A 10,818-nucleotide genomic window follows, 5' to 3' on the forward strand; every position below is an offset into this window, starting at 1 on the left:
CTTCCCTTCCCCTTCCCTTCCCTTCCCTTCCCGCACCTTCCCTTCCCTTCCCTTCCCGCACCTTCCCTTCCCTTCCCTTCCCTTCCTTCCCTTCCCTTCCCTTCCCTTCCCTTCCCTTCCCTTCCCTTCCCTTCCCTTCCCTTCCCTTCCCTTCCCTTCCCTTCCCTTCCCTTCCCTTCCCTTCCCTTCCCTTCCCTTCCCTTCCCTTCCCTTCCCTTCCCGCACCTTCCTTCCCTTCCCTTCCCTTCCCTTCCCTTCCCTTCCCTTCCCTTCCCTTCCCTTCCCTTCCCTTCCCTTCCCTTCCCTTCCCTTCCCTTCCCTTCCCTTCCCTTCCCGCACCTTCCCTTCCGCACCTTCCCGCACCTTCCCTTCCCTTCCCGCACCTTCCCTTCCCTTCCCTTCCCTTCCCGCACCTTCCCTTCCCTTCCCTTCCCTTCCCTTCCCTTCCCTTCCCTTCCCTTCCCTTCCCTTCCCTTCCCTTCCTTCCCTTCCCTTCCCTTCCCTTCCTTCCCTTCCCTTCCCTTCCCTTCCCTTCCCTTCCCTTCCCTTCCCTTCCCTTCCCTTCCCGCACCTTCCCTTCCCGCACCTTCCCGCACCTTCCCTTCCCTTCCCTTCCCTTCCCGCACCTTCCCGCACCTTCCCTTCCCTTCCCGCACCTTCCCTTCCCTTCCCTTCCCTTCCCTTCCCGCACCTTCCCTTCCCTTCCCTTCCCTCCCTTCACCTTCCCTTCCCTTCCCTTCCCTTCCCTTCCCTTCCCTTCCCTTCCCTTCCCTTCCCTTCCCTTCCTTCCCTTCCCTTCCCTTCCCTTCCCGCACCTTCCCTTCCCTTCCCTTCCCGCACCTTCCCTTCCCTTCCCGCACCTTCCCTTCCCTTCCCTTCCCTTCCCTTCCCTTCCCTTCCCTTCCCTTCCCTTCCCTTCCCTTCCCTTCCCTTCCCTTCCCTTCCCTTCCCGCACCTTCCCTTCCCTTCCCGCACCTTCCCTTCCCTTCCCGCACCTTCCCTTCCCTTCCCTTCCCTTCCCTTCCCTTCCCTTCCCTTCCCTTCCCTTCCCTTCCCTTCCCTTCCCTTCCCTTCCCTTCCCTTCCCTTCCCTTCCCTTCCCTTCCCTTCCCTTCCCTTCCCTTCCCTTCCCTTCCTTCCCTTCCCTTCCCTTCCCTTCCCTTCCCTTCCCTTCCCGCACCTTCCCTTCCCTTCCCGCACCTTCCCTTCCCTTCCCTTCCCTTCCCGCACCTTCCCTTCCCGCACCTTCCCTTCCCTTCCCTTCCCTTTTCCCTTCCCTTCCCTTCCCTTCCCTTCCCTTCCCTTCCCTTCCCTTCCCTTCCCTTCCCGCACCTTCCCTTCCCGCACCTTCCCTTCCCTTCCCTTCCCTTCCCTTCCCTTCCCTTCCCTTCCCTTCCCTTCCCTTCCCTTCCCTTCCCTTCCCTTCCCGCACCTTCCCTTCCCTTCCCGCACCTTCCCTTCCCTTCCCTTCCCTTCCCTTCCCTTCCCTTCCCTTCCCTTCCCTTCCCTTCCCTTCCCTTCCCTTCCCTTCCCTTCCCTTCCCTTCCCTTCCCTTCCCTTCCCTTCCCTTCCCTTCCCTTCCCTTCCCTTCCCTTCCCTTCCCTTCCCTTCCCTTCCCGCACCTTCCCGCACCTTCCCTTCCCTTCCCTTCCCTTCCCTTCCCTTCCCGCACCTTCCCTTCCCTTCCCTTCCCTTCCCTTCCCTTCCCTTCCCTTCCCTTCCCTTCCCTTCCCTTCCCTTCCCTTCCCTTCCCTTCCCTTCCCTTCCCTTCCCTTCCCTTCCCTTCCCTTCCCTTCCCTTCCCTTCCCTTCCCTTCCCTTCCCTTCCCTTCCCTTCCCTTCCCTTCCCTTCCCTTCCCTTCCCGCACCTTCCCTTCCCTTCCCGCACCTTCCCTTCCCTTCCCTTCCCGCACCTTCCCTTCCCGCACCTTCCCTTCCCGCACCTTCCCTTCCCTTCCCTTCCCTTCCCTTCCCTTCCCTTCCCTTCCCTTCCCTTCCCTTCCCTTCCCTTCCCTTCCCTTCCCTTCCCTTCCCTTCCCTTCCCTTCCCTTCCCTTCCCTTCCCTTCCCTTCCCTTCCCTTCCCTTCCCTTCCCTTCCCTTCCCTTCCCTTCCCGCACCTTCCCTTCCCTTCCCGCACCTTCCCTTCCCTTCCCGCACCTTCCCTTCCCGCACCTTCCCTTCCCTTCCCGCACCTTCCCTTCCCTTCCCGCACCTTCCCTTCCCGCACCTTCCCTTCCCGCACCTTCCCTTCCCGCACCTTCCCTTCCCTTCCCGCACCTTCCCTTCCCTTCCCTTCCCTTCCCTTCCCTTCCCTTCCCTTCCCTTCCCTTCCCTTCCCTTCCCTTCCCTTCCCTTCCCTTCCCTTCCCTTCCCTTCCCTTCCCTTCCCTTCCCTTCCCTTCCCTTCCCTTCCCTTCCCTTCCCTTCCCTTCCCTTCCCTTCCCTTCCCTTCCCTTCCCTTCCCTTCCCTTCCGCACCTTCCCTTCCCGCACCTTCCCTTCCCTTCCCTTCCCTTCCCTTCCCTTCCCTTCCCTTCCCTTCCCTTCCCTTCCCTTCCCTTCCCTTCCCTTCCCTTCCCTTCCCTTCCCTTCCCTTCCCTTCCCTTCCCTTCCCTTCCCTTCCCTTCCCTTCCCTTCCCTTCCCTTCCCTTCCCTTCCCTTCCCTTCCCTTCCCTTCCCGCACCTTCCCTTCCCGCACCTTCCCGCACCTTCCCGCACCTTCCCTTCCCTTCCCGCACCTTCCCTTCCCTTCCCTTCCCGCACCTTCCCTTCCCTTCCCGCACCTTCCCTTCCCGCACCTTCCCTTCCCTTCCCTTCCCTTCCCTTCCCTTCCCTTCCCTTCCCTTCCCTTCCCTTCCCTTCCCTTCCCTTCCCTTCCCTTCCCTTCCCTTCCCTTCCCTTCCCTTCCCTTCCCTTCCCTTCCCTTCCCTTCCCTTCCCTTCCCTTCCCTTCCCGCACCTTCCCGCACCTTCCCGCACCTTCCCGCACCTTCCCGCACCTTCCCGCACCTTCCCTTCCAGCACCTTCCCGCACCTTCCCGCACCTTCCCGCACCTTCCCGCACCTTCCCTTCCCTTCCCTTCCCGCACCTTCCCTTCCCTTCCCGCACCTTCCCGCACCTTCCCTTCCCTTCCCGCACCTTCCCTTCCCTTCCCTTCCCTTCCCTTCCCTTCCCTTCCCTTCCCTTCCCTTCCCTTCCCTTCCCTTCCCTTCCCTTCCCTTCCCTTCCCTTCCCTTCCCTTCCCTTCCCTTCCCTTCCCGCACCTTCCCTTCCCTTCCCGCACCTTCCCTTCCCTTCCCTTCCCTTCCCTTCCCTTCCCTTCCCTTCCCTTCCCTTCCCTTCCCTTCCCTTCCCTTCCCTTCCCTTCCCTTCCCTTCCCTTCCCTTCCCTTCCCTTCCCTTCCCTTCCCTTCCCTTCCCTTCCCTTCCCGCACCTTCCCTTCCCTTCCCTTCCCTTCCCTTCCCTTCCCTTCCCTTCCCTTCCCTTCCCTTCCCTTCCCTTCCCTTCCCTTCCCTTCCCTTCCCTTCCCTTCCCTTCCCTTCCCTTCCCTTCCCTTCCCTTCCCTTCCCTTCCCTTCCCTTCCCTTCCCTTCCCTTCCTTCCCTTCCCTTCCCTTCCCTTCCCGCACCTTCCCGCACCTTCCCTTCCCTTCCCTTCCCTTCCCTTCCCTTCCCTTCCCGCACCTTCCCTTCCCGCACCTTCCCTTCCCGCACCTTCCCTTCCCTTCCCTTCCCTTCCCTTCCCTTCCCTTCCCTTCCCGCACCTTCCCGCACCTTCCCTTCCCGCACCTTCCCTTCCCGCACCTTCCCTTCCCTTCCCTTCCCTTCCCTTCCCTTCCCTTCCCTTCCCTTCCCTTCCCTTCCCTTCCCTTCCCTTCCCTTCCCTTCCCTTCCCTTCCCTTCCCTTCCCTTCCCTTCCCTTCCCTTCCCTTCCCTTCCCTTCCCGCACCTTCCCTTCCCGCACCTTCCCTTCCCGCACCTTCCCTTCCCTTCCCTTCCCTTCCCTTCCCTTCCCTTCCCTTCCCTTCCCTTCCCTTCCCTTCCCTTCCCTTCCCTTCCCTTCCCTTCCCTTCCCTTCCCTTCCCTTCCCTTCCCTTCCCTTCCCTTCCCTTCCCGCACCTTCCCTTCCCTTCCCGCACCTTCCCGCACCTTCCCTTCCCTTCCCTTCCCTTCCCTTCCCTTCCCTTCCCTTCCCTTCCCTTCCCTTCCCTTCCCTTCCCTTCCCTTCCCTTCCCTTCCCTTCCCTTCCCTCCCTTCCCTTCCCTTCCCTTCCCTTCCCTTCCCTTCCCGCACCTTCCCTTCCCTTCCCTTCCCTTCCCTTCCCTTCCCTTCCCTTCCCTTCCCTTCCCTTCCCGCACCTTCCCTTCCCTTCCCTTCCCTTCCCTTCCCTTCCCTTCCCTTCCCTTCCCTTCCCTTCCCTTCCCTTCCCTTCCCTTCCCTTCCCTTCCCTTCCCTTCCCTTCCCTTCCCTTCCCTTCCCTTCCCTTCCCTTCCCTTCCCTTCCCTTCCCTTCCCTTCCCGCACCTTCCCTTCCCTTCCCTTCCCTTCCCTTCCCTTCCCTTCCCTTCCCTTCCCTTCCCTTCCCTTCCCTTCCCTTCCCTTCCCTTCCCTTCCCTTCCCTTCCCTTCCCTTCCCTTCCCTTCCCTTCCCTTCCCTTCCCTTCCCTTCCCTTCCCGCACCTTCCCTTCCCTTCCCTTCCCTTCCCTTCCCTTCCCTTCCCTTCCCGCACCTTCCCTTCCCTTCCCTTCCCTTCCCTTCCCTTCCCTTCCCTTCCCTTCCCGCACCTTCCCTTCCCTTCCCTTCCCTTCCCTTCCCTTCCCTTCCCTTCCCTTCCCTTCCCTTCCCTTCCCTTCCCTTCCCTTCCCTTCCCTTCCCTTCCCTTCCCTTCCCTTCCCTTCCCTTCCCTTCCCTTCCCGCACCTTCCCTTCCCTTCCCGCACCTTCCCTTCCCTTCCCTTCCCTTCCCTTCCCGCACCTTCCCTTCCCGCACCTTCCCTTCCCTTCCCTTCCCTTCCCTTCCCTTCCCTTCCCGCACCTTCCCGCACCTTCCCTTCCCTTCCCTTCCCTTCCCTTCCCTTCCCTTCCCTTCCCTTCCCTTCCCTTCCCTTCCCTTCCCTTCCCTTCCCTTCCCTTCCCTTCCCTTCCCTTCCCTTCCCTTCCCTTCCCTTCCCTTCCCTTCCCTTCCCTTCCCTTCCCTTCCCTTCCCTTCCCTTCCCGCACCTTCCCTTCCCTTCCCTTCCCGCACCTTCCCTTCCCTTCCCTTCCCTTCCCGCACCTTCCCGCACCTTCCCGCACCTTCCCGCACCTTCCCGCACCTTCCCTTCCCGCACCTTCCCGCACCTTCCCGCACCTTCCCGCACCTTCCCGCACCTTCCCGCACCTTCCCGCACCTTCCCGCACCTTCCCTTCCCGCACCTTCCCTTCCCTTCCCGCACCTTCCCTTCCCTTCCCTTCCCTTCCCTTCCCGCACCTTCCCTTCCCTTCCCTTCCCGCACCTTCCCTTCCCTTCCCGCACCTTCCCTTCCCGCACCTTCCCTTTCCTTCCCTTCCCTTCCCTTCCCTTCCCTTCCCTTCCCTTCCCGCACCTTCCCTTCCCTTCCCTTCCCTTCCCTTCCCTTCCCTTCCCTTCCCTTCCCTTCCCTTCCCTTCCCTTCCCTTCCCTTCCCTTCCCTTCCCTTCCCTTCCCTTCCCTTCCCTTCCCTTCCCTTCCCTTCCCTTCCCTTCCCTTCCCTTCCCTTCCCGCACCTTCCCGCACCTTCCCTTCCCTTCCCTTCCCTTCCCGCACCTTCCCTTCCCTTCCCTTCCCTTCCCTTCCCTTCCCGCACCTTCCCTTCCCTTCCCGCACCTTCCCTTCCCTTCCCTTCCCTTCCCTTCCCTTCCCTTCCCTTCCCTTCCCTTCCCTTCCCTTCCCTTCCCTTCCCTTCCCTTCCCTTCCCTTCCCTTCCCTTCCCTTCCCTTCCCTTCCCTTCCCGCACCTTCCCGCACCTTCCCTTCCCTTCCCTTCCCTTCCCTTCCCTTCCCTTCCCTTCCCTTCCCTTCCCTTCCCTTCCCTTCCCTTCCCTTCCCTTCCCTTCCCTTCCCTTCCCTTCCCTTCCCTTCCCGCACCTTCCCTTCCCTTCCCGCACCTTCCCTTCCCTTCCCGCACCTTCCCTTCCCTTCCCGCACCTTCCCTTCCCGCACCTTCCCTTCCCTTCCCGCACCTTCCTCCTTCCCTTCTCCCCTTCCCTTCCCTTCCCTTCCCTTCCCTTCCCTTCCCTTCCCTTCCCTTCCCTTCCCTTCCCTTCCCTTCCCTTCCCTTCCCTTCCCTTCCCTTCCCTTCCCTTCCCTTCCCTTCCCTTCCCTTCCCTTCCCGCACCTTCCCTTCCCGCACCTTCCCTTCCCGCACCTTCCCTTCCCTTCCCTTCCCTTCCCGCACCTTCCCTTCCCGCACCTTCCCTTCCCTTCCCTTCCCGCACCTTCCCTTCCCTTCCCTTCCCTTCCCTTCCCTTCCCTTCCCTTCCCTTCCCTTCCCTTCCCTTCCCTTCCCTTCCCTTCCCTTCCCTTCCCGCACCTTCCCTTCCCTTCCCTTCCCGCACCTTCCCCTTCCCTTCCCGCACCCTTCCCTTCCCTTCCCTTCCCTTCCCGCACCTTCCCTTCCCGCACCTTCCCTTCCCTTCCCTTCCCTTCCCTTCCCTTCCCTTCCCTTCCCTCCTTCCCTTCCCTTCCCTTCCCTTCCCTTCCCTTCCCTTCCCTTCCCTTCCCTTCCCTTCCCTTCCCTTCCCTTCCCTTCCCTTCCCGCACCTTCCCGCACCTTCCCTTCCCTTCCCTTCCCTTCCCTTCCTTCCCTTCCCTTCCCTTCCCTTCCCTTCCCTTCCCTTCCTCCCGCACCTTCCCTTCCCGCACCTTCCCTTCCCTTCCCTTCCCTTCCCTTCCCTTCCCTTCCTTCCCTTCCCTTCCCTTCCCTTCCCTTCCCTTCCCTTCCCTTCCCTTCCCTTCCCTTCCCTTCCCGCACCTTCCCTTCCCTTCCCTTCCCTTCCCTTCCCTTCCCTTCCCGCACCTTCCCTTCCCTTCCGCACCTTCCCGCACCTTCCCGCACCTTCCCTTCCCTTCCCGCACCTTCCCGCACCTTCCCTTCCCGCACCTTCCCTTCCCTTCCCGCACCTTCCCTTCCCGCACCTTCCCTTCCCCGCACCTTCCCTTCCCTTCCCGCACCTTCCCTTCCCTTCCCCTTCCCTTCCCCTTCCCTTCCCTTCCCTTCCCTTCCCTTCCCTTCCCTTCCCTTCCCTTCCCTTCCCTTCCCTTCCCTTCCCTTCCCTTCCCTTCCCTTCCCTTCCCTTCCCTTCCCTTCCCTTCCCTTCCCTTCCCTTCCCTTCCCTTCCTTCCTTCCCTTCCCTCCCGCACCTTCCCGCACCTTCCCTTCCCGCACCTTCCGCACCTTCCCTTCCCGCACCTTCCCGCACCTTCCTTCCCTTCCCGCACCTTCCCTTCCCTTCCCTTCCCTTCCCCTTCCCTTCCCTTCCCTTCCCTTCCCTTCCCTTCCCTTCCCTTCCCTTCCCTTCCCTTCCCTTCCCTTCCCATCCCTTCCCTTCCCTTCCCTTCCCTTCCCTTCCCTTCCCTTCCCATCCCTTCCCTTCCCTTCCTTCCCTTCCCTTCCCTTCCCTTCCCTTCCCGCACCTTCCCTTCCCGCACCTTCCCGCACCTTCCCTTCCCTTCCCTTCCCTTCCCTTCCCTTCCCTTCCCTTCCCTTCCCTTCCCTTCCCTTCCCTTCCCTTCCCTTCCCTTCCCTTCCCTTCCCTTCCCTTCCCTTCCCTTCCTTCCCTTCCCTTCCCTTCCCTTCCTTCCCTTCCCTTCCCTTCCCTTCCCTTCCCTTCCCTTCCCGCACCTTCCCTTCCCTTCCCTTCCCGCACCTTCCCTTCCCTTCCCGCACCTTCCCGCACCTTCCCTTCCCTTCCCGCACCTTCCCTTCCCTTCCTTCCCTTCCCTTCCCTTCCCTTCCCTTCCCTTCCTTCCCTTCCCTTCCCTTCCCTTCCCTTCCCTTCCCTTCCCTTCCCTTCCCTTCCCTTCCCTTCCCTTCCCTTCCCTTCCCTTCCCTTCCCTTCCCTTCCCTTCCCTTCCCTTCCCGCACCTTCCCTTCCCTTCCCGCACCTTCCCGCACCTTCCCTTCCCTTCCCTTCCCTTCCTTCCCTCCCACCTTCCCGCACCCTTCCCTTCCCTTCCTTCCCTTCCCTTCCCTCTTCCCTTCCCTTCCTTCCCTTCCCTTCCCTTCCCTTCCCTTCCCTTCCCTTCCCTTCCTTCCCTTCCCTTCCCTTCCTTCCCGCACCTTCCCTTCCCGCACCTTCCCTTCCCTTCCCCTTCCCTTCCCTTCCCTTCCTTCCCTTCCTTCCCCCTTCCCTTCCCTTCCCTTCCCTTCCCTTCCCTTCCCTTCCCTTCCCTTCCCTTCCCTTCCCTTCCCTTCCCTTCCTCCTTCCCTTCCCTTCCCTTCCCTTCCCTTCCCTTCCCTTCCCTTCCCTTCCCTTCCCTTCCCTTCCCGCACCTTCCCTTCCCTTCCCTTCCCTTCCCTTCCCTTCCCTTCCCGCACCTTCCCTTCCCTTCCCTTCCCTTCCCTTCCCGCACCTTCCCTTCCCGCACCTTCCCTTCCCTTCCCGCACCTTCCCTTCCCTTCCCTTCCCGCACCTTCCCTTCCCTTCCCTTCCCTTCCCTTCCCTTCCCTTCCCTTCCCTTCCCTTCCCTCCCGCACCTTCCCTTCCCTTCCCTTCCCTTCCCTTCCCTTCCCTTCCCTTCCCTTCCCGCACCTTCCCTTCCCTTCCCTTCCCTTCCCTTCCCGCACCTTCCCTTCCCTTCCCTTCCCTTCCCTTCCCTTCCCTTCCCTTCCCTTCCCTTCCCTTCCCTTCCCTTCCCTTCCCTTCCCTTCCCTTCCCTTCCCTTCCCGCACCTTCCCTTCCCTTCCCTTCCCTTCCCTTCCCTTCCCTTCCCTTCCCTTCCCTTCCCTTCCCTTCCCTTCCCTTCCCTTCCCTTCCCTTCCCGCACCTTCCCTTCCCTTCCCGCACCTTCCCTTCCCTTCCCTTCCCTTCCCTTCCCTTCCCTTCCCTTCCCTTCCCTTCCCTTCCCTTCCCTTCCCTTCCCTTCCCTTCCCTTCCCTTCCCGCACCTTCCCTTCCCTTCCCGCACCTTCCCTTCCCGCACCTTCCCTTTCCTTCCCTTCCCTTCCCTTCCCTTCCCTTCCCTTCCCTTCCCTTCCCGCACCTTCCCTTCCCTTCCCTTCCCTTCCCTTCCCTTCCCTTCCCTTCCCTTCCCTTCCCTTCCCTTCCCTTCCCTTCCCTTCCCTTCCCTTCCCTTCCCTTCCCTTCCCTTCCCTTCCCTTCCCTTCCCTTCCCTTCCCGCACCTTCCCTTCCCGCACCTTCCCTTCCCTTCCCTTCCCGCACCTTCCCTTCCCTTCCCTTCCCTTCCCGCACCTTCCCTTCCCTTCCCTTCCCTTCCCTTCCCTTCCCTTCCCGCACCTTCCCTTCCCTTCCCTTCCCTTCCCTTCCCTTCCCTTCCCTTCCCTTCCCTTCCCTTCCCTTCCCTTCCCTTCCCTTCCCTTCCCTTCCCTTCCCTTCCCTTCCCGCACCTTCCCTTCCCTTCCCTTCCCGCACCTTCCCGCACCTTCCCTTCCCTTCCCTTCCCTTCCCTTCCCTTCCCTTCCCTTCCCTTCCCTTCCCTTCCCTTCCCTTCCCTTCCCTTCCCTTCCCTTCCCTTCCCTTCCCTTCCCTTCCCTTCCCTTCCCGCACCTTCCCTTCCCGCACCTTCCCTTCCCGCACCTTCCCGCACCTTCCCTTCCCGCACCTTCCCTTCCCTTCCCGCACCTTCCCTTCCCTTCCCGCACCTTCCCTTCCCGCACCTTCCCTTCCCTTCCCGCACCTTCCCTTCCCTTCCCTTCCCTTCCCTTCCCTTCCCTTCCCTTCCCTTCCCTTCCCTTCCCTTCCCTTCCCTTCCCTTCCCTTCCCTTCCCTTCCCTTCCCTTCCCTTCCCTTCCCTTCCCTTCCCTTCCCTTCCCTTCCCTTCCCTTCCCTTCCCTTCCCTTCCCTTCCCTTCCCTTCCCTTCCCTTCCCTTCCCTTCCCTTCCCGCACCTTCCCTTCCCTTCCCTTCCCTTCCCGCACCTTCCCTTCCCTTCCCTTCCCTTCCCTTCCCTTCCCTTCCCTTCCCTTCCCTTCCCTTCCCTTCCCTTCCCTTCCCTTCCCTTCCCTTCCCTTCCCTTCCCTTCCCTTCCCTTCCCTTCCCTTCCCTTCCCTTCCCTTCCCTTCCCTTCCCTTCCCTTCCCTTCCCTTCCCTTCCCTTCCCTTCCCTTCCCTTCCCTTCCCTTCCCTTCCCTTCCCTTCCCTTCCCGCACCTTCCCTTCCCTTCCCTTCCCTTCCCTTCCCTTCCCTTCCCTTCCCTTCCCTTCCCTTCCCTTCCCGCACCTTCCCTTCCCGCACCTTCCCTTCCCTTCCCTTCCCTTCCCTTCCCTTCCCTTCCCTTCCCTTCCCTTCCCTTCCCTTCCCTTCCCTTCCCTTCCCTTCCCTTCCCTTCCCTTCCCTTCCCGCACCTTCCCTTCCCTTCCCTTCCCTTCCCTTCCCTTCCCTTCCCTTCCCTTCCCTTCCCGCACCTTCCCTTCCCTTCCCGCACCTTCCCTTCCCTTCCCGCACCTTCCCTTCCCTTCCCGCACCTTCCCGCACCTTCCCTTCCCGCACCTTCCCTTCCCTTCCCGCACCTTCCCTTCCCGCACCTTCCCTTCCCGCACCTTCCCTTCCCTTCCCGCACCTTCCCTTCCCTTCCCTTCCCTTCCCTTCCCTTCCCTTCCCTTCCCTTCCCTTCCCTTCCCTTCCCTTC

This window comes from Aphelocoma coerulescens, unplaced genomic scaffold (assembly GCF_041296385.1).
Source record: "Aphelocoma coerulescens isolate FSJ_1873_10779 unplaced genomic scaffold, UR_Acoe_1.0 HiC_scaffold_223, whole genome shotgun sequence".
Taxonomy (NCBI): Eukaryota; Metazoa; Chordata; class Aves; order Passeriformes; family Corvidae; genus Aphelocoma; species Aphelocoma coerulescens.